Source organism: Stenella coeruleoalba, assembly GCF_951394435.1.
Source record: "Stenella coeruleoalba genome assembly, chromosome: X".
NCBI classification, from domain to species: domain Eukaryota; kingdom Metazoa; phylum Chordata; class Mammalia; order Artiodactyla; family Delphinidae; genus Stenella; species Stenella coeruleoalba.
Window position 1 is genome coordinate 17,079,433 of NC_137152.1, and position 22,177 is coordinate 17,101,609.

General features: G+C 37.1%; 1 long non-coding RNA gene across 3 annotated transcripts in view; it reads right to left on the minus strand.

The window, feature by feature from the left end:
- LOC307180336 overlaps nucleotides 1-22,177 on the minus strand; it is a 253,751-nt gene that overhangs the window by 163,029 nt on the left and 68,545 nt on the right. For all 3 annotated transcript variants that reach the window (XR_013825722.1, XR_013825723.1, XR_013825724.1), the window contains one exon: nucleotides 11,103-11,184. This is a non-coding gene — a long non-coding RNA (uncharacterized lncRNA). The remainder of the gene's footprint in view (nucleotides 1-11,102; nucleotides 11,185-22,177) is intronic.

Here is a 22,177-nt window from a genome sequence, read left to right on the forward strand (position 1 = left end):
TTTCTTCATACACACACAATTTCACCCCTCCCTTCCAGGGCATCCCTTACATCCTCACCAAAAAAGGTCTGTCTTTCCAAAATGCAAACTTGACCATATTTCTTCCCTAGGTAATATTCTCTAGAGGTTTTCATTGTCTACAGGATAAAACTCAACTTCCTTAGACTTTTTATAAATTGGCTCCTACCTATTTGCCATCTCTTTATCTCCTAATCAACCTTCAAAACCATACTCAGATGTCAACTCTTCTATGAAGCTCTCCTAACTAACCCCTCTCCCCACAGACCACTTAGGCCCTCCTTCCTCTATGTCACGTACCTCGTATCCTTATCATTGCTAAAATAAATTATAATTAATTTGTGTACAGGTGCTACTCATCTAAAAAGATAACCTCTATGAGGAAAGATTATTTATTGTTCCTATCTACATACTTAGCACTTGTTCTCAATCACCAGGTGGTGAATGGATGAATGATTAAAGTGAAGAAGAAATCAATTAGTAAACCATCAACGACTGTTTATTTTTCTAAACATTCCGACTAGATTTCCTAATTGTCTTGAATGAAAAAGTTCCTGCTGCCATGATCATTTGAGCAATTGAAACTGCTATGTTGGCATCGATTGTGACAATATATAAAAGAAAAATAAAACCTTGTTACATATCTGGTGCTCTGAGTAATAACCTTGAAAACAGGCCATGAAATTTCCCCATTAAAAAAAAAAATCCCAATGATGAGGTCTCTGCCATAGTAATAAAATTCTGGTAAACATCGTGACCATTTATTTAGGAGAAGAATGAATTTGCAGCCTCAAGTGCTAGAGTCTCGTGGAGAAGGAGTCAATACAGCCAAAAAGAAATCCCTGTCGCAAAGAGGACTAGAAACTTTATCACCCTGGAATATTCCAGGTCAAATTCAAAACGGATCATTCTTTGACATTTTAATAGGTGTAAATTAAATATGGTAATAGGTACATTTAACACAAAGCATATCTCCTTCAATCAGACCACTATAAAGCTCTTTTTTTGTAAGTAAATACTTGGATTGAGTATCTTTATATTCCCATACGTATGCACAGATACCGTCAGATGAGAGAATAGCAAAATTAATCTGTTCAGATAAAAAGGGTGAGTCAAAGAGAGACAATGATTACCATTGTTTTGCAGAGTAAGTGAAATTTACATTTCTGTTGTTTGTCATAATCCATTGTAATGAGAATAAAGACCAGCAGTCTGGGAAATCTCTAACAAGCCAGAAGCCCCTGCTCAGCTACATCTAACTTAGACTCTGACCCACACTGACACGAGAAATAGAAGAATTTGTATGAATCTTTCAAATACCACAGAGATAATGGAAAACCTAAGTCAAATTTCAGTCATTGCCCCACAGAGTTGATAAACTCATACAATACTGACATGTCCCTGAAATTGTAAAGCAATTAAATATTTGTCAAAATCAAGCCTTTTCTATTTGGCTCAAATTCTGTTATTTTATGTCTTCCTACAGCTCCATCAAATTTTACCTATTTATATTTCCAAAATCAATGGCAACCAAGTGTTTCAGTCAGGGTCCAAATGGGTTGGCACTCGCAAATTAGGTTAATTTGAGGAGGATTTATATTAAAAGGACCTCTTTTAAAAAGGTGTGGGCAAGATGCAGGGGAACCACAAGTAGCCCAGGGTTAATAATACAGGGACAATTACAACCCCTAGGCTGAAAGGGAGCGGGGGAAGGGAACAGTTTCCAGAAAGCAAAAGGAGAGAGTTGTGTGAAGGGCACTGACCTTCAGAAGTTCTCAGCCAGCCCAAGGTAACTTTGGAGGGAGGGAGCCAAGAGATAAATACCTGATCTCACTCCCTCTCTGAACTTCTGCTGGGGCTACCATGGGCTGAACCTACCTGGAAGCCAGAGGACATAAAACACCTTGATGAGATCCACACAGGTCAGCATCCCAGGGCAAACACAAAAGGAGACTGGCTCTGGAAGGACAAATGGAATCTATCCAACACTCCATGTTTTAGGGCAAAACAGTTTTTCTTTTCCCAAGCATCATCTTCATATAGTAAGTGTCTACTATATGCAATGTACACAATTATAAAAACATGGTGGGGCTGGGGTAAAGGAAGTTGAAGATGGAAGGAGAGTCACAAAGGAAGAAAGTACTCTTCCTACAGGAAATTAAAATTAAAACATGTTTCTAACTGGGGCAAAACTCATTCAACCACCATATTTCCCAGTGAAAATCCACTCAGAGTGCAGCCTATGGAGCAGCAGTATCAATACCATTTGGGAGATCATTAGAAATGCAAAATCTCAGACTGTACCCCAGACCACTGACTCGGAATCTTTTTAACCGGATCCCCAGGTACCTGTTATGCACATGAAAGTTTAGGAAGCACTGCTTTAAGGACTCCCTAGAGTTACTAAGGGAAAGAAGAGAAGTTTGGAGTAATTAAAGCTAGTGGGATTTCACAGGTAAAGCTTCATGGAGAAGACATATTTGAGAAGGATATTAAAACATTATTTTACAGAAAACATGGCTTTTTATTTCATTATAAAGTCAGAAAGCAAATATAGTTAATCAGTAACTGAATATATAACATTCAATCAAAAATATAGTCAAACACTGATGCTAAATATGGTTGCATTAATACAAAGTTCTTTCACACAAAAAATAAAATTCTTATGCTACATAAATTCTCTACAGGTTCTCTAAAGAAAGGGAAAATCCAGGCTGATTTAAATTGGAAAGCTCCTGCTTAGGTTTGGGGCTTTGCTGCCTTTCTCTTCTTAATGCTATTTTCCTTTCTATTTCAGGCCCAACTCTGGCGCTTAATGGGTATTCAGTAAATACTTTCTGATTGATTGAAGCCCAACTGATTTAAAATTGTGTGCTAAGCTGTAATAATAGACCAGCATCAGAATGCTAGTTGTAGATTTCTACTTAGAGAACAGCACCATCTAGTGTCTCCACAAGAAGGTACCACCTCCAATCCAGTGTATGTTTTACCTAGCAGTAAGAGAAAATTATACTGCTAAAGTGACGGAGAAAAGATAGTCTCTTCAATAAGTGGTGCTGGGAAAACTGGAGAGCTACATGTAAAAGAATGAAATTAGAACACTCCCTAACACCATACACAAAAATAAACTCAAAATGGATTAAAGACCTAACTTTAAGGCCAGACACTATAAAACTCTTAGAGGAAAAAATAGGCAGAAAACTCTTTGACATAAATCGCAGCAAGATCTTTTTTGATCCATCTCCTAAAGTAATGAAAATAAAAACAAAAATAAACAAATGGGACCTAATGAAACTTTAAAAGCTTCCTCACAGCAAAGGAAGCCATAAACAAAACAAAAAGACAACCCTCAGAATGGGAGAAAATATTTGCAAATGAAGCAACTGACAAGGGTTTAATCTCCAAAATATACAAACAGCCCATGCAGCTCAATATCAAAAAAACAAACAACCCAATCCAAAAATGGGTGGAAGACCTAATAGACATTTCTCCAAAGAAGACATACAGATGTCCAACAAACACCTGAAAAGATGCTCAACATCACTAATTATGAGAGAAATGCAAATCAAAACCACAATGAGGTATCACCTCCCACCGGTCAGAATGGCCATCATCAAAAAATCTACAAACAATAAATCCTGGACAGGGTGTGGAGAAAAGGGAACCGTCTTACACTATTGGTGGGAATGTAAATTGATACAGGCACTATGGAGAACAGTATGGAGGTTAATTAAGAAACTACAAATAGAACTACCATATGACCCAGCAATCCCACTCCTGGGCATATACTTGAAGAAAACCATAATTCCAAAAGATACATGCACCCCAATGTTCATCACAGCACTATTTACAATAGCCAGGATATGGAAGCAACCTAAATGTCCATCAACAGAGGAATGGATAAAGAAGATGTGGTACATATATATAGTGGAATATTACTCAGCCATAAAAAAGAACAAAATAATGCCATTTGCAGCAACATGGATGGACCTAGAGACTGTCAAACTGAGTGAAGTCAGACACAGAAAGACAAATATCATATGATATTGCTTATATGTGGAATCTTAAAAAAGGGTACAAATTAACTGATTTACAAAACAGAAATAGAATTACAGATGTAGAAAACAAACTGACGGTTTCCAGGGGATAAGGGAGGGGGAGGGATAAATCGGGAGATTGAGATTGACATATACACACTACTATATATAAAATAGATAACTAATAAGAACCTGCTGTATAGCACAGGGAACTCTACTCAATACTCTGCAATGGTCTATATGGGAAAAGAATCTTAAAAAGAGTGGATACATGTATATGTATAGCTGATTCACTTTGCTGTATACCTGAAACTAACACAACATTGTAAATCAACTATACTCCAACAACACAAAAAGGTAGCCCATTGTGACACACCTATCTTACTACACCACTAACGAAGTCTTAGAAGAATTATTTCAGTTTGCTTTGCCCATGCATCAGTTCCATCTGTGAAACAGGAGGAGTGCTTTCATTTACTGTGGAAACCAGCTCTCCCTCAACATCTGTGCAGCCCAGCCCACATCCTCTAACCTCAGTCCTTACAAACTCACTGCATGCTGTGCTGTCTTCCAGCTTCCAGAACCTGTGTGCCTGTGCCTCAGGGCTTTCTTAGGATACCAAAGCCCACCTTGCTGCTCACACAGAAAGCCAGACTTAGCATCAACCTTGCTCCCAAAAGGTCTCAATGGATGACTAATGGGAGTTGGCATATAAACATCCCAGCTCCCTTGCCCCGCAGGAGGGAGGCTCTGTTTCCTAGACTTTTCTCATGACATTAAGCAACAATCACTCACATTGGTGGGGTTTTTTTGGCCACCTTCTCTTTCCTGTCTCACTTCCCCACTCCCATACCAATGTTTCCTCACCTCCAGATGAACTACTTGTACTTGAGTCTTTGCCTTGAGGTCTGCTTCTGGGGAAATGCAAACTAAGACATTCTCTAAAAAAACACTTCACTGAGGTATGACTGACATGTAAAATCGGGACATATTTCATGCATACAACTTGATGAGTTTGGGGATAAGTATACACCACCATCAAGACATCCATAGACCTCCATTACCTCCCAAAGTTTACTCTCATCACTTTCATTATTTTTTTTGTTGTAAGAACACTTAACGTAAGATCTGCCTTAGAGCTTCCCTGGTGGCGCAGTGGTTGACAGTCCACCTGCCAATGCAGGGGACACGGGTTTCTGCCCCGGTCCAGGTAGTTCCCACATGCCACGGAGTGGCTGGGCCTGTGAGCCGTGGCCGCTGAGCCTGCGTGTCCGGAGCCTGTGCTCTGCAACAGGAGAGGCCACAACAGTGAGAGGCCCGCGTACGCAAAAAAAAAAAAAAAATCTGCCCTATTAGAAAAATGTGAGTATATGATACAGTATTGTTAGCTATAGGCACAGAACTTATTTATCTTGCATGAAATGTTAATTTGGTAAAACATGAACCTTGGAAATAACAATCTTTATACTTGCATACTCACAAATGCTCAGATCTGAAATGTACTTTTATTCCAGTGACATGTATTGTGACCGGTTTAGCAGATCAGATGCAGACCTGTAAATCTGAGTTTTGCCAAAAAAGTTTTCATAATGGAAATGGGAATTAGAAGAAGCTAATATTTGCATATATAACCTTGGTTATGAAAAGGTGACTTTGTTCTTTCAAGGCTCAGAGCTATATTTATGTCCAGCAACATCAACTTGTATTGAGCACTTGCTGCTTGTAGGCACTGTTCTAGCTGTTGGCAGTACAGCAATGAACAAAACAAAGCTTCTGCTCTTATGTAACATTCACGTGATGAGGAGTTTACAGCATTAGGTCGAGAGAGGTTAGCAAATGATGAGCCAGGTGTGGCACATTTCTTTGCTGCCTGTCTTTGCCAATGGTTTTGGATGGGATATGCTACAATAAGAATTAATTTCTGTGTCTGGCTTATTTCACTGTCATAATGTCCTCCAAGTCCATCTATGTTGTCACAAATGGCAAAATATCCTTCTTTTTTAAAAAGGCTGAATGTGAAAGGGAAAAACCTACAACCAAGATTACTCTACCCAGCAAGGACCTCATTCAGATTCAACGGACAAGCAAAAGGTAAGAGTATTCAGCACCACCAAACCAGCTTTACAATAAATGCTAAAGGAACTTCTCTAGGCAGGAAACACAAGAGAAGGAAAAGACCTACAATAACAAACCGAAAGAATTAAGAAAATGGTAATAAGAACATACATATCAATAATTCCCCTAAATGTAAACGGATGAAATGCTCCAACCAAAAGACACAGACTGGCTGAATGGATACAAAAGCAATACCCATATATATGCTGTCTACAAGAGACCCACTTCAGACCTAGGGACACATACAGACTGAAAGTTGAGGGGATGGAAAAAGATATTCCAAGCAAATGGAAATCAAAAGAAAGCTGGAGGGCTTCCCTGGTGGCGCAGTGGTTGAGAGTCTGCCTGCCAATGCAGGGGACACGGGTTCGTGCCCTGGTCTGGGAAGATCCCACATGCCGCGGAGCGGCTGGGCCCGTGAGCCATGGCCGCTGAGCCTGCGCGTCCGGAGCCTGTGCTCCGCAACGGGAGAGGCCACAACAGTGAGAGGCCCGTGTACCACAAAAAAAAAAAAAAAAAAAAGAAAGCTGGAGTAGCAATTCTCATATCAGATAAAATAGACTTTAAAATAAAGACTACTGCAAGAGACAAAGAAGGACAATACACAATGATCAAGGGATCAATCCAAGAAGAAGACATAAAAATTGTAGATATTTCTGCACCCAACATAGGAGCACCTCAAAACATAAGGCAAATACTAACAGCCATAAAAGGGGAAATCGAGAGTAACACAACCACAGTAGGGGACTTTAACACTCCACTATCACCAAAGGACAGATAAACCAAAATGAAAATAAATAAGGAAACACAAGCTTTAAATGACCCATTAAACAAGATGGACTTAACTGATATTTATAGGACATTCCATCCAAAAGCAACAGACAACACTTTCTTCTCAAGTGCTCATGGAACACCCTCCAGGATAGATCATATCTTGGGGCACAAATCAAGCCTCGGTTAATTTAAGAAAAGTGAAATTGTATCAAGTATCTTTTCTGACCACAGCACTATGAGACTAGATATCAATTACAGGAAAAAAATCTGTAAAAAACACAAACACATGGAGGCTAAACAATACACTACTAAATAACCAAGAGATCACTGAGGAAATCAAAAAATACCTAGAAGCTAATGACAATGAAAACACGATGATCCAAAACCTTTGGGATGCAGCAAAAGCAGTTCTGAGAGGGAAGTTTACAGCAATACAATCCTACCACAAGAAACAAGAAACATCTCAAATAAACAACCTAACCTCACACCTAAAGCAATTAGAGAAAAAAGAACAAAAAACCCCCAAAGTTAGCAGAAAAGCTGGTTCTTTGAGAAGATAAATGAAATTGACAAACCATTAGTCACACTCATCAAGAAAACAAGGGAGAAGACTCAAATCAATACAATTAGAAATGAAAAAGGAGAAGTAACAACTGACACTGCAGAAATGCAAAGCATCGTGAGAGATTACTACAAGCAACTGTATGCCAATAAAATGGACAACCTGGAAGAAATGGACAATTTCTTAAAAAAGCACAACCTCCCGAGACTGAACCAGGAAGAAACAGAAAATATAAACAGACCAATCACAGGCACTGAAATTGAGACTGTGATTAAAAATCTTTCAACAAACAAAAGCCCAGTACCAGATGGCTTCACAGGTGAATTCTATCAAACATTTAGAGAAGAGCTAACACCCAGCCTTCTCAAACTCTTCCAAAATAGAGCAAAGGGAGGAACACTCCCAAACTCATTCTACAAGACCACCATCACCCTGATACCAAAACCACACAAGGATGTCACAAAGAAAGAAGACTACAGGCCAATATCACTGATGAACATACATGCAAAAATCCTCAACCAAATACTAGCAAACACAATCCAACAGCACATTAAAAGGATCATACACGATGACCAAGTGGGGTTTATCCCAGGAATGCAAGGATTCTTCAATATATGGAAATCAATCTATGTGATACACCATATTAACAAACTGAAGGATAAAAACCATATGATCATCTCAATAGATGCAGAAAAAGCTTTCCACAAAATTCAACACCCATTTATGATAAAAAAAAAAAAACCCTCCAGAAAGCAGGCATAGAGGGAACTTACCTCAACATAATACAGGCCATATATGACAAACCCACAGCCAACATTGTTTTCTATGGTGAAAAACTGAACCCATTTTCACTAAGATCAGGAACAAGACAAGGCTGCCCACTCCCACCACTATTATTCAACATAGTTTTGGAAGTTTTAGCCACAGCAGTCACAGAAGAAAAACAAATAAAAGGAATCCAAATCAGAAAAGAAGAAGTAAAGCTGTCACTGTTAGCAGGTGACATGACACTATACATAGAGAATCCAAAAGACTCTACCAGAAAACTACTAGGGCGAAGCAATGAATTTGGTAAAGTTGCAGGATACAAAATTAGTGCACAGAAATCTCTTGCATTCCTATATACTAACGATGAAAAATCTGAACGAGAAATTAAGGAAACACTCCCATTTACCACTGCAACAAAAAGAAAAAAATACCTAGGAATAAACCTACATAAAGAGACAAAAAACCTGTATGCAGAAAACTATAAGACACTGATGAAAGAAATTAAGGATGGTACAAACAGATGGAGAGATATACCATGTTCTTGGATTGGAAGAATCAGTGTTGTGAAAATGACTACACGACCCAAAGCAATCTACACATTCAATTCAATCCCTATCAAATTACCAATGGCATTTTTCACAGAACTGGAACAAAAAATTTCACAATTTGTATGGAAGACCCCGAATAGCCAAAGCAATCTTTAGAAAGAAAAATGGAGCTGGAAGAATAAGGCTCCCTGAATTCAGACTATACTACAAAGCTACAGCAATCAAGACAGTATGGTACTGGAACAGAAACAGAAATATTGATCAATGGAACAGGATAGAAAGCCCAGAGATAAACCCATGCACATATGGTCACCTTATTTTTGATAAAGGAGGCAAGAATATACAATGGAGAAAAGACAGCCTCTTCAATAAGTGGTGCTGGGAAAACTGGACAGCTACATGTAAAAGAATGAAACTAGAACACTCCCTAACACCATACATAAAAATAAACTCAAAATGGATTAAACACCTAACTGTAAGGCCAGACAGCATAAAAATCTTAGAGGAAAACATAGGCAGAACTCTCTATGACATAAATCACAGCAAGATCCTTTTTGACCCACCTCCTAGAGAAATGGAAATAAAAATAAACAAATGGGGGCATCCCTGGTGGCGCAGTGGTTGAGAGTCCGCCTGCCAATGCAGGGGACACGGGTTCGTGCCCCGGTCCGGGAAGATCCCACATGCTGCAGAGCGGCTAGGCCCGTGAGCCATGGCCGCTGAGCCTGTGCGTCCGGAGCCTCTGCTCCGCAACGGGAGAGGCCACAACAGTGAGAGGCCCACGTACCGCAAAATAAATACACAAATAAATAAACAAATGGGACCTAATGAAATTTAAAAGCTTTTGCACAGCAAAGGAAACCATAAACAAGACGAAAAGACAACCCTCAGAATGGGAGAAATTATTTGCAAATGAATCAACGGACATAGGGTTAATCTCCAAAATATATAAACAGCTCATGCAGCTCAATATCAAAGAAAGAAACAACCCAATCCAAAAATGGGCAGAAGACCTAAAGAGACATTTCTCCAAAGAAGATATACAGATTGCCAACAAACACACAAAAGGATGCTCAACATCACTAATCATTAGAGAAATGCAAATCAAAACTACAGTGATTACCACCTCACACCAGTCAGAATGGCCATCATCAAAAAAATCTACAAACAATAAATGCTGGAGAGGGTGTGGAGAAAAGGGAACCCTCTTGCACTGTTGGTGGGAATGTAAACTGATACAGCCATTATGTAGAACGGTATGGAGGTTCCTTTAAAAACTAAAAATAGAACTACCATATAACCCAGCAATCCCACTACTGGGCATATACCCTGAGAAAACCATAATTCAAAAAGAGTCATGTACCACAATGTTCATTGCAGCACTATTTACAATAGCCAGGACATGGAAGCAACCTAAATGTCCAACAACAGATGAATGGATAAAGAAGATGGATGTGGCACATATATACAATGGAATATTACTCAGCCATAAAAAGAAACGAAATTAAGTTATTTGTAGTGAGGTGAATGGACCTAGAGTCTGTCATACAGAGTAAAGTAAGTCAGAAGAGAAAAACAAATACCATATGCTAACACATATATATGGAATCTAAAAAAGAAAAAAATGGTTCTGAAGAACCCAGGGGCAGGACAGGAATAAAGACACTGACATAGAGAATGAACTTGAGGACCCGGGGAGGGGGAAGAGTAAGCTAGGACAAAGTGAGAGAGTGGCATGGACTTATATACACTACCAAATATAAAACCGATGGCTAGTGGGAAGCAGCCGCATAGCACAGGGAGGTCAGCTCACTGCTCTGTGACCACCTAGAGGGGTGGGATAGGGAGGGTGGGAGGGAGACCCAAGAGGGAGGAGATATAGGGATATATGTATATGTATAGCTGATTCACTTTGTTATAAAGCAGAAACTAACACACCATTGTAAAGCAATTATACTCCAATAAAGATGTAAAAAAAAAAAAGAAACATAGGAGAAGAAAAAAAAAGCCATCGGGGTCTACAGAGAATTAGGAAATTGGTAGAGGTGTGAAATTGTCTTTTAACAGGTAGACTCACCCACACATATCCTAAAAAGTCCCATATTTCTCTAAAATGAGTATTCAGAAAAAGGGTTGGATATGAGGGTGGGGTATGAGTTTAATGGTCATTATGTTGATCTGGCTTGTTAAATTCCTTGAGTATAAAGAACATTCAGAACATGTTGGGTTTCAGAACTGTGCTCCAGAACACAGAAGCATCTGTTATTCATATCTACTCACGGATCTGAACTTGATGTATATGACACTTTCCAAGTTGCTAGGTTTGCCTGAATTGAGTACACATCAAAGACTCATGCTGCACCTGTAAAACATGCATTAATATTAATGTTCATTAGCTTGGATCCTTTATTTCCAGCATCATATCAACCATGACTAAAGACTGTTCAAGGGCTATTCCTCTCTGTTTCATATGACGATATAACCACGTTCAAGGCCAGCCCTAGGCTAAAACGTGAAGGAAGCAGATGCTATGTAACTGGGAGATCACATGATTGAATATTTAGGAAAATAAAGCAGAAAAAATGCCAGTGATGCCAGCTTCTTAACAATAAGAGTAGTCATCCCACCTTTCCACAATCCACACCCCACCCCAACCAAGAAAGTTTCAGCTAGAATTTTTCAAGTTAAAATGTATTGCTGACTTGCTTATTTTCCTTTGGGTAAAAAGGGGGGATATATTAAAGGCACATTTTGAAATGGCAGTGATAGAATTGTTTCTTTTTACATTTTCTTAATATGTATACCCTTTATTCTCTAAATGCCAATAACTAACACATGATAATTTCCATTTAGTTCAGCTTAGCATTGCTCCTGTGTAAACAGTATAGAAAAATGGTAAGGCTAACCATTTAGGTTTATTCACATTAAGGCCAGGACCCCAGCACAAATTAAATTCTCATTAAAATTCAAACCATGAACAAAAGAGCAATTTAAATATTGAACAATGTGGGTCTCAAACCATGTATCCCATATTCAGTTCAGTCCACTAATGTGGTTAATGATCTAGACACAGGACCACTGGGAATGCATATTGACCAGTTTGGGACGCAGGGGAAGGACAGTAGATACTGCAGTGATCAGTGGTCCAGAGGGTTGAGATTGTTAAGGCAGTTTTATCAAGTACCCAGAAACAATACACTCATGAGAAACATTATGACAGGCACTTCCAGCTGTCCCCCTTCTCTCTCACAATAAGAGAACCCCTGATTTTAAGCTAGACTCTTAGCCTCCCCAGTTTAAAACATTTTCCATGCTATTCTGTAACTGGTGTGGTTCTGTGTGTCTATGTTCTGGTCAAAGGAAGATGAGCAAAAGTAAAGTTTACATTTTTGGGTCATGTCCTTAATGGCAAGAATGTGGCCCTCTACTCCCATTTTATACCCTTCTTGCTGCCTGGAATTCAGATGCTAGGAGAGTCATCTTGGATCATGTGGATGAAGTCAACATTCTAAGAATGACAGAGCAAAAAGATGGAGGGTGCCTGGGCTCTAGATGACGTCTCAGTACAGCAGCATCATAACTGCTGAGATTTTACTTTGATAAATAAATTAACCTCTATCTTGTTTAAGGCATTGTTCATTTTCATCTCTGCTAGAGCAGAGATTTTATACTATTATAGATACATGGCAAGTAATTTCTTACTAATAAAATTTTAAGGATGGATGATTGTGAGTTATTTATTTTGTTTTACATTAGAGTAGTTGTCCTATTATAATACTACTCACACTAACTTCTATTCCAAAATGTTTTATAGAGCAGGAGAAAAGAAGTATAATTATATGGAGCATGTCACAAATTGTGAGAAGTCCACAGAGTGTACCCATATGATGTGTCCAACATGTGAATGCCATCTGTTATGTGTACTACAGGTTGAAAACTGCTAGACTGGAACAAGAAGCTAAGAAAACCATGGCTGTAGGTTTAATACCCATGTGGATTACTTGTCTTATACTCAGATTGTACTCCTTACCTCACTGACTGATTTGACTAATTCATATCATAAGGCAAAACCAGCAAGAAAGCTGGATGCAAAATAACCTCCACTCATGGACGAATCATATAGGGCACAAGCCCTACTACTAGGAGGGCAGCTTAATGACAGCCAAAGGGGCACAACTGAGGTAATAATGAGCTAAACAATAAAAAGCATGTTTTGCTTATAAAAATGTCAAGAAATAAAAATAAATATATAAGACTTATATTGACCAGAACATGAATAAACAAGCACTCTCCTACACTATTAGTAGAGTGTATATGTTTAATCCAAAGGAAAAATCAGACAAGTGCACAAAGATGTAATGTACTAAGTTGTTCATCATAATGCTATTTATAACAGTGAAAAATTGGCTACAACTTACAAGTCCAACAACAGAGAACTGGCTAAGTAAATTTAGTGCATGCCTGTGATGGAATAATTTGCAGCCATTAGAATTGAATTATAGAAGATTATTTAATTACATTAAATTAACAGTGCAGGTTTAAAAATACACACAGTATGATATGGATTTTGTAAAACACACACACACACACACACACACACACACACACACTATATAGATATAATTTACATGTGTGTTTAAAACATTTAAAATGTTAAAATTCAGGACTTCCCTGGCAGTCGGGTGGTTAAGACTTCGCCTCCCAATGCAGGGGGTGCGGGTTCGATCCCTGGTCACGGAGCTAAGATCCCACATGACTCATGGCCAAAAAACCAAAATATAAAACAGGAGCAATATTGTATCAAATTCAATAAAGACTTTAAAAATGGTCCACATCAAAAAAAAAAGTCCAAAAAAAGAGTAATAAAATAAAATGTTAAAATTCTAATGCTGGACTTCCCTGGTGGCACAGTGGTTAAGAATCCGCCTGCCAATGCAGGGGACATGGGTTCGAGCCCTGGCCCCGGAAGATCCCACATGCCGTGGAGCAACTAAGCCCGTGCACCACAACTACTGAGCCCACATGCCACAACTACGGAAGCCCGCGCACCTAGAGTTCATGCTCCACAACAAGAGAAGCCACTGCAACGAGAAGCCCGTGCATCAAGACAAAGAGTAGCCCCCACTCGCCGCAACTAGAGAAAGCCTGCACATAGCAACGAAGACCCAACACAGCCATTAATTAATTAATTTAATTAAAATTCTAATGTTATCTCAGGGAAGGAGGTTATGAGTAATTTTTATTTTCTTCATTGTGCTTTTGTTTGTTTTTTCAGAGTCTTCAGTGAAAATATATGTTAATTTTACAATCATATAAATAAATGTAATTTTAAAAGGCAGGATGAGAAGAAAGGAGGGAGGGAGCAAGGGAGAGGAAGAGTGAATGCAGACTCTTGTATACAACAGATCTGAATCCGCATCCAGACTCCACCTCATAGCTCTTTGACACTGAACAAACTAACAACTTCTTTAAACCTAAGTTCCCTCATCTGTAAAAACAGGACCAATAATTACGTGAAAAGGCAATTATGAAGGTTTAATATCATCATATATGAGTATTTTCCAAATTTCTGAAGAACATTAATCATTTTAAATGCTCAAATAAAATATTTCCTTGAGAAATTCAAAATGCATATTTGGATATTAAAGATTCTACCAAGCCTCCCTTAAACAAACCAGCTTAACTTCATTTAATCTAGCCCTCCCTGAACTTACCTGACCATGGAAATATATTTTACAGAATATCTATGAACCTACTTAATTCTGCCCAACACACATCTTGGGAAATGCTGACAGGTTAGTGGACACGCTCCAGTACCCAGCACTCAATGGCTGCTTGGGTAGTTTTTGTCCTTTTTTCACCTATAAAGGACTGAGAATGGATTCTTATGATTACAGAAATAGTGAACTACACTGAGTAGAAGACAGCTCATAATTAAGAACCTAAAAGAATAATGAACTTAAAAAGGAGAAGTTGGACTGGAAATAACACTGACAAATGCCGCAACGTGTTATCTCCCAACACGGGAATGAGGTATTTAATGCTGAAAGGAAAAAAGGAAGATGATGTCATTCCGTTAACATAACAAAATCATGATTTCTGCTGCTCATACTAAATGTAATGTGTTATCAAAAAATGAAGTATACGTGGGAGTAATATATTGATTAATCCTAATACATGCCAAGATCCTTACAGATAAAAGCAAGCCAATTTCAATTTATGATTTCATAATGCATTAACATTGTCTAGGGGTCTTTCCAACAGGAGATAGCAAGGTCCACCTTCAATAAAATTAATCGTTTTACTTACAAGTTGAATAATCAGACCCTACAGATATTCTTTAGGGGTCAGCATGAAAACTTCCCAGAAGAAATTAAATAATACATGATAAAACCAACATGTTTCATGGACAACACCATAAAATTCAAAAAGCATTTTACGTTTTCACCATCGTTATCTTTAACTTAGTACAGCTAATGTAATGAATGAATAATTGGATAAGGTAAAAAATGCTTTGCGTATGATTCATAAATGGTGGAGGTAGATGAATTAAATACTCTCTCAAAATCTCCTATAATCCTGTCCCTGTATTCCTCATCTTCAATATACTGTTGACATTAGAAAAAAGTTACCATATGCCAACTGGTATTGAGCAAGTGGTGGATGAAGGGGAAATCTCTCAGAATTTGTAAAGACAGTAGCTTCCAGCAGATTCGCATCCCAAAGTCAAATCACCTGGGTGGGCCAAAAACAACTTCAAGCAGGGTTGTTTTTTTTTTTTTAACATCTTTATTAGAGTATAATTGCTTTACAACAGTGTGTTAGTTTCTGCTTTATGACAAAGTGAATCAGCTATACATATACATATATCCCCACATCTCTTCCCTCTTGCATCTCCCTCCCTCCCACCCTCCCTATCCCACCCCTCTAGGTGGTCACAAAGCACCAAGCTGATCTCCCTGTGCTATGCGGCTGCTTCCCACTAGCTATCTACCTTACATTTGGTAGTGTATATAAGTAAGTCAGAAAGGGTTGTTATTTTATATCTGCAGTTCTGAGCCGTGGATGCTCATTGAAATCACCTGAGTAGCTTTAAAAACTGATGCCTGGATTCGACTTCTGCAGATTCTGATTTAAATGGTCTATATAGTTCAGCTTGGACATCAGGATTTTTTAAAGTTCATCAGACAATTCTATATATAGCCAAGTTGAAGAACCACTGTTAGTGATCCTAAAGCATATGTAAATGCAAATACTATTTGGAGGAAGGCACATCATTCCTAGGTTGCAAAGAAGTCCCACACCATTTTCAAGAACAATGACCATTACACAGACAAAAATAAGAAAGCCCCAAGAAAACGAGATACCATAATTAAGATTAAGAAAAAATAAGAGACTGTAGAAACAGACCCTCGAAGACTTTGAATATAGGAATGAATTGTTAAGACACAGATCTAAAACAACTATTCCTACTAAGCTTAATGAAATAAAACACAAGCCTGAAAGTAACTTTACTGGAAACCACAAAAAGTTTCCAGGGAGATTTGAAAATGTAGCCAAAGAACTTATAGAAATGGACATATATACACTACCAAACGTAAAATAGCTAGCTAGTGGAAAGCAGCCGCATAGCACAGGGAGATCAGCTCGGTGCTTTGTGACCACCTAGAGGGGTGGGATAGGGAGGGTGGGAAGGAGGGAGACGCAAGAGGGAAGAGATATGGGAACATATGTATATGTATAACTGATTCACTTTGTTATAAAGCAGAAACTAACACACCATTGTAAAGCAATTATACTCCAATAAAGATGTTAAAAAAAACAATTAAAATCTAAAATTTAAAACTCAATGGATTAGTTTAACAGCAGATTACATATAGCAAAAGGGAGTGTTGGTAAAATGAAATACAGGTCAGAAGAATCCAAAATGCAGCACAGGAATATAAAAGTATAGAAAATTAATAAAAAGCATTTAAGAGACTCTATGTAGAGTGTAGAGTGAAAAGGTTTAACACATTTTTAATTAGAGTTCCAAGAAAGAAAAGAAAGGGTAAGAATTTGAAAAGTTAATGACTGAGAATTAATGAAAAACACAGATCTGCAGACGTAAGAAATCCAGTGAGTCCCAACCGGATATATAAAAGGACTTTTACCTTAGACACATAATAGTAAAACTGCAGAACACCTAAGACAAAGAGAAGATCTCAAAAGCAATGAGTGAAAAAAAAGAACAGACTGCATTCAGATGAATGACAGACTGAAAGCTGACTTCTTAACAAGAGCAATGGAAACCAGAGGAAGGTAAAATGATATATTCAGTATTCTAAAAGGAAATAACCACCAATTCTCTGTTGAAAATTCTCAAGAGTGATTGTAAATTGAAGAAGTTTTAAGACAAACAAAAATGGAGAGAATTTGCCTCCAGCAGAATCTCACTAAAGAAAATTCTAGAGAATGCATTTCAGGCAGAAAAATTCCAGAAGGAAGAATTATGATGGAACAAAGAATATAGAGGCAAGGAAGAAGTGGAGCTGTCGGAAAATCTTTTAAAAATTACTTTAAAATATCAATAATAATAATGTTTTTGAGATTAAAATATAATTTTTACAAAACAAGAATAATTTATAACTGAAGAGAGAAATAATGAAATTAAGTGTTCTAAGACCCTTACAGTATCCAAGAGAAAAATAAAGGTACCTATGAATTTTAGACTTGACAAATTAAGTAAGTATTTTGTAATCTAAGGGCACCACTAAAAGAAAAAAATGTTTAATTTTTGAAACTGGTAGGAAAAATTAGAACGATTTAAAAAGTACTCAATCTGAAATAATGCAATAAAAGAGAGAAATACAAAGCACAAAATAGAATGATTAATTAAGACCAAAACCTATTATTAATTCCTTCAAATGTAAATCAATCCAATACTCCAGTTAAAAGACAAAGGTTCTTAGAAAAGATATATTTTAACTTTAAAAAACTACATTTTAATCAAAAAACTACATTTTGATCAAAAGTGACAATATCTAAAAACTAAGGCTAGAAAAATGTTAAAGTATAAGGACAGAAAAAAATATACCATGCAAACACTAATCAAAAGAAAGCTAGGATAGATAGCTATAGTACTGTCAGAAAATATGTAAGTCAAAAAGTATTACCAGAGATAAAGATAATCACTTTATATACATCAAAGGTAAAGTTTACCAGGAAGATAAAACCATTTAAAACTTGTACCTAATAATATAGCATCAAAATAATTAAAGTAAAAATTGAAAGAAAAAGGAGAAATACACAAAGTCATAAACATAGAGATTTTAGCACACGTCTCAGTAATTAATAAATAAATAGAATAAAAAATCAGAATGGATATGGAAAATTTGAACAACATGATGAACACACAAGTTCTAATGGATATTTATAAAATACAACAATAAAATATACTCAATGTAGAATTATTTTCAGAATATTCAATACTTATAAACAAAATGCTTGACCATGAAGCTGGCCTCAACAAATTTCAAAAGACCAAATAATACAGAGCATATTTTCTGACAACAACTAACACAGAAAAAAATTACAAAAAGAAAACTAGAAATACTCACATGTTTGGAAATTAAGAAACACAGTTCTAAATAACTCATTGGGCAAGAAGGAAATCATGATAAAAATTATAAAATATTTTGAACTGGAGAATAAAGAAATACCACATATTAACTGCAACTAAAGTGGAACTTAGAGAATATAGTCTCAAATGTATAAATTAGAAAAGAAGACAAACTAAAAATTAAAGAGCTAAAGCAGCCATCTCAAGAAATTAGAAAAAAGTGCAGCAAAATAATCCCCAACAAAGTAGAAGGAAGTACAAAAGATGAGAGAAGAAATTAATAAAATAAAAAAGAAACATATGAATCTTCCACTTCCAGTAACAGTGGGCTAGGTAATTTAGATCAATGCTTCCACTGAAGACAACTAAAAAAGATGGATAAAATATTATTTTAATTCTTCTTAAAAGTATCAGTGAACTAACAATTAAGTGGGATGGTAGAAATAAGATAATTTCAGACATGTAATTTCTAAAAACTATCTACTTTCTATGTATCCCTTCTCTGGAAGCCAATGGAAAACGTGCTCTATTCACAGCTGTGCTCCATCAAAATGAGGAGTAAACCAATGTGAAGAACATTTTACAAAGGGATTATCACATAAATACTGAATAGTGATATAACTAAAATTATAATATTGGAATGGTGGATAAAAGGACTTGTCCTTCTGTGTGTGCACAAGCATGTAGGTGTAGAGGGGATGGGATGGTAGTAAAAGAAACTAAATCCTCTTCTTCTCTAGTCAGAAACCAATGGTTCTGGCCAAAGCTAAAAATTCACAAAGTAGCAACGTAAGCATGTCATTTATTTATTTACTTGTTTGTTTATTTATTTATTTATCATTTTCCTTTTTTTCATTGAATTAAAGATTCTTTGTCCATCAACAGAGCAATGGATAAAGAAGATGTGATTGTATATGTGTGTGTGTGTATACACACACACACACACACACACACACACACACATAATGGAATATTAGTCAGCCGTAAAAAATAAAATAAAATAAATAATGCCATTTGCAGCAACATGGATGGACCTAGAGATTGTCATAGAGAGTGAAGTAAGTCATACACAAAAAGACAAATATCATATGATATTGCTTATATGTGGAATCTTAAAAAAGGGTACAAATGGGGCTTCCCTGGTGGCTCAGCGGTTGAGAATCTGCCTGCTAATGCAGGGGACACGGGTTCGAGCCCTGGTCTGGGAGGATCCCACATGCCGCGGAGCAACTAGGCCCGTGAGCCACAACTACTGAGCCTGTGCGTCTGGAGCCTGTGCTCCACAACAAGAGAGTCCGCGATAGTGAGAGGCCCGCGCAGCATGATGAAGAGTGGCCCCCACTTGCGACAACTAGAGAAAGCCCTTGTACAGAAATGAAGATGCAACACAGAAAAAATAAATGAATTAATTAATAAACTCTTACCCCCAACATCTTCTTTAAAAAAAACAACGCATACGCCCTTTAAAAAAAAAACGGTACAAATGAACTTATCTAGAAAACAGAAATAGAGTTACAGATGTAGAAAATAAACTTAGGTTACCAGTGGGTAAGGAGGGGGCGAATAAATTGGAAGACTGGGATTGACATATACACACTACTATAAATAAAACAGATAACAAATAAGGACCTACTGTATAGCATGGGGAACTCTACTCAATACTCTGTAATGACCTATAAGGGAAAAGAATCTAAAAAAAAGAGTGGATATATGTATATGTATAACTGATTCACTGTTGTACACCTGAAACTAACACAACATTGTAAATCAACTATACTCCAATAAAAATTTAAAATTAAAATAAATTTTAAAAATTAAAAATAAAAATTCAACAGAAAAAAGTAAATTCTATAGTGCTTCACAATTTTCAAAAGTTTCACACACATGATTTCATATAATCTCATAATAACCCTTTTTTTAACCCCTACCCCTCTATTGCCCCTCCCTCCTTCCCTCTCCCCACTGGTAACCACTAGCTTGTTCTATCTGTGAGTCTGCTTCTTTTTTGTATTCACTAGTCTGTTGTGGTTTTTAGGTTCCACATATAAGTGATATCATACAGCATCTATCTTTCTCTGTCTGACTTATTTTACTTAGCATGATGCCCTCCAAGTCCATCCATGTTGCTGCAAATGCCAAAAATTCATTCTTGTTATGGCTGAGTAGTATTCCATTGTGTGTGTGTGTATATATATATATATATATATATATATATATATATACACACCACCTCTTCTTTATCCATTCATCTGTCAGTTGACACTTAGGTTGTGTAAGCATGTTATTTAGATAACATGTGGGAAAGGGTGGGGAGGAATGAATAGGAAGAACGCGAAGGATTTTTTTTTTTGGGGTCGTGCCTCTCAGCTTGTAGGATCTTAGTTCCCTGACCAGGGATGGAACTTGTACCCCCTGCAGTGGAAGCTCAGAGTCCTAACCATTGGACCACCAGGGAATTCCCCACAAAGGATTTTTAGAGCAGTGAAAATACTCTGTATGATACCATAATGACTCATGTCATTATATATTTATCCTAACCCATATAGTGTACAAAACGAAGAGTGAACCCTAAAGTAAACTATGGACTTTGACTGATGATCTGTCAATGTAGGTTCATCAATTATAACAAATGTACCACTCTGGTGGAGAATGTTGATAATGGGGGATAATGATACATAACAATGTGAGCATGTTATTTAGATATGGACATAAATACCAATAGAATGAACTGAAAGAGTTAAGTGTTTGCTTCTAGGAAGTGAGAAATGGTGGTGGCTAGGTGGAACAAGCTGTTTTTCAGAGCAAGCCTTGTAGAATTATTTGAATTATTAACAATGGATATGTATACATTTGACAAAAATAAAAACCAAATTAAACTTTGAAAAAGTAAATGAGAAGTGAAGAAGTGAGACAGTATCTGTAGACTGCTTTAGAGCACTTCGCTGTAAAGTAAAACAAAGGAATAATTTAGTACCTGAAGAAAGATGCAGAGCCAATATTGGGTTTTCTTTTTTGAGGGGCAGAGTGGTTCTTAAGATGGCTAGACCACAGCATATATGCTGGGCGAATGATCCAAATAAGACAAACAGAAATATATATTGCAGGAAAGAAAAAGCATAATTGAAGGAGCAAGGGCTTAAGAAGATAAGGGTGATAGGATCCAGAGTATCACTGGCAGAATTGCTTTTTTGTGTTTTGTTGTTGTTATTGTTTTGTTTTGTTTTATGGGGTTTTTTTAAGGTTCAGGTAATTTCCAGTTTATTAGTATTATCCTGGCAGAGTGGGAAAGTTTGCAACAGTTTGGCATAGCAAAACTGGTTGGTATTGAATCAGCCATTTAAAATATAATCATATTTATATTCCCACCAACAGTGCAGGAGGGTTCCCTTTTCTCGACATCCTCTCCAGCATTTATAGTTTGTAGATTTTTTGATGATGGCCATTCTGACCGGTGTGAGGTGGTACCTCATTGTAGTTTTGAATTGCATTTCTCTAACGATTAGTGATGCTGAGCATTCTTTCATGTGTTTGTTGGTGACCTGTATACCTTTGGAGAAATGTCTATTTAGGTCTTCTGCCCATTTTTGGATTGGGTTGTTTGTTTTTTTGATATTGAGCTGCTTGATAATGGAGGCAAGGATATACAATGGAGAAAAGACAGTCTCTTCAATAAGTGGTGCTGGGAAACTGGACAGCTACATGTAAAAGAATGAAATTAGAACACTCCCTAACACCATACATAAAAATAAACTCA